Here is a 2,685-nt window from a genome sequence, read left to right as displayed (position 1 = left end):
GCAACCATTGTTGAATTCCTATTACTTTGTTTAGTGAAATCTTGTATTGCTTCTAATGCTGTTTTTTTCTATCATTATTTTGTATTCTTTTAAAAAAGAGAATAAAGGAGAGAAGAGAGAGAGATGGAGAAGAGAAGGAGAGAACAGGATGGGGAAGGGGAGGGGAAGGGAGGGGTGGAGAAGGGAGAGGAGTGAAGAGGAGAGGAGAGGAGAGAGAGATAGAGAGAACTATAATACGTTATTGGGCTTCTTGGGTTTTTCCTTCTGTTTGCTCCATCTAGGCACCCAGCCTATTGGTTTTGGGTGTGCCACCCAGGTGTACCCTATCAGTTGCTGCTCTATATTCCATATGCCAATTATCTTGGAAACTCTCTCACAGACACATCCAAAAGTGTCTCAGTCCAATGAGATTAGAAATCAATATCAGATACCCCAAAAATCTTTCTCTGTGCCATGCTGCTTGAGAGGAAGGAGCATTAATGAAGACAGTTCCTGGGCTATGAGGATAATGTGGGTCTAGAGGGTTTGTCCACATACACTGGCTTGTAGGAATGGGCCATTGGATTCTTCCCTGTAGTGGGTTTCAGATTTTTTTTTTCTGTATTTTAGGGAAGGGTCTACAGGGTGTTCAGGGTCTTACTAGTAGATTAGACTCCTAGTGATCTGCCTGTTTATAGCCTCCCAAGATCTGGGATTACAGGCATGTGCCATCATGCCCAGTCTCAATTACTGGGGCAGGGCCAGCATGGCAGGCCCGGGGATTGAAACCCTGACCCCTGTATCTGCTTGCAGGCACTTTAACCCGCTGAGCTATTTGGCTGGCCCTAATCAGATTGATGTGACTACTATTGGGTTCTAAGTCTAAGGCCTGGGCTTCATTCATTTTCCCTTCACCAAGTGGCAGGTGTTTCTCTCCATGCTTCATTGCTTAGATTGAGGCAGGCTAACAGAGAGCAACTCTTTTCCTTCTACTCTTCTCAATTCACTTTTTCTTATTATTACACTAATATGAGGTGCCACAATCTCTTACTATTTCTATTCGTTCTTATAAAAATAGTTTTGTGCATGAATAACTCTTCAAATTGATATCTTTTGCAGAGCTGATCACTGGAGGGTGTTACTCCACTGTCATTTTCCCCACCTCTCCCACTTCTTTTGGCATCTATGAAGTAGAAAATTGATCATATATGTGAGGGCAGGATAAGGCCACAGTGCCTAAAGCAGCCAAGCTACCTCAGTCCAAAAAACATCCTGCCTGGTCAATTTCAGCTATTAGTCACTAGGCAACCTTGTGTCATCTGATTCTAACTTTGCAAAGGTATAAGTAAACACCCCTACTGTTGTTCTTGGGGTCCTCTGCCAATCACACAACAGGCCATCTCCTTACCTAGCTCTTGTTTTCTTGCCTATCTTTTCCTCATTCCTGCTGCTTTTTCTGCCTGAGGTAACCAAGACACCAAGGAGTCCCTACATATTTCCTAGCTTGACATCAGTACAACATTGAATAGTCATGGAGGGAGAGAAGGGCCACTGCACTGCCATGGTGGTGTTATGGCCACTCAGGTTCATCTGCTTAGGTTCCTTTGCTCAAAAGACATCATTTATTTTGGAAAAAAGTAAATAGGATTTGGTAGAAAAGTTAGAGGAAGATGGAGGAGCCCATTTACCTAAAATTACTATCTTTCCATGCCCAGGTACTTTAGGCTTCTTTATAGCAAGAAAAAGTGTGGGGAGAGAGTCCAAGAATCCTAAACCCAGACCTTACCCTCCCTGGACAGATTTCCAGGCTCCACCTCAGAGAGTCCAAGTAGCTTCTCTCAGCAGAGAAGGAACAGATGTTGCTGAGGCTGGAGTACTTTGGAGAAGGAAATGCAATTTTAGCAAATTCAACTAGAGACTCACAGACATCTTCCACTGGGTGGTTCCCAGATTTCAGGTCAAATTACAGGGTTCCTTGCTATGTCTTACATCTAAGTGGAGTTTTAGACTAAAGACTCGAAGAGAGCTAGACTTCTCCTGTCTCTTCGTTAAGAAAAACTGCCAGGCCCAAATGAGCACAGGCACTGGCTTCATCTATATTCCTTCCTCTTTCCTGTGGTGCCATCCCAGCCAAATGAGTTGAGGTTGAAAGCCATATTTTACTATACTGCCTCAGGCAACTACATTAGATTGTTATCTGTAGGAAATGTGTGTGTCTGTGTTGTGTGTGTTTTCTTATCATGTTATGCATCTGCTTAAATCTTTTCCTATCAAAAATGAAATGTTTTGTACAAACACGATTCTTGCAATATGGCTAAGCTGACATGACCTCCTATGAGCTGCCAAGTAGAGATTTAGCTCAGACAAGTTACTTGGCCTGGAGGTAGTTATGTTACTATTTTATCTGCTCACATTGTAAAGCAAACAGAGCACGGTTAACTGTGCACATGAAAAGAATAAAAGGTGACGTTGATAGGACGACTGTTTGGATGTGGCAATCTGAGTCACTACAATGGCTATATGAGCTGGATAATTTCATCTTGATTGCTCGAAACACGCCTGGAGGAAAGGGGTACTGTCATTTAAGTTTACCAAAGAAAGATGTAAGGAATGGTTCTCAAGATGATACAATCTTACCTGGCAGCATGGTGAGTTCACCAGTAAATGACAGCACGTAGAAGCCTGTCTTTCTGACAAAAGGATGTA

The sequence above is a fragment of the Octodon degus genome, unplaced genomic scaffold (genome assembly GCF_000260255.1).
Source record: "Octodon degus isolate 3935 unplaced genomic scaffold, OctDeg1.0 scaffold00272, whole genome shotgun sequence".
Lineage (NCBI taxonomy): Eukaryota > Metazoa > Chordata > Mammalia > Rodentia > Octodontidae > Octodon > Octodon degus.
Note: the sequence above shows the minus strand (reverse complement) of the source record.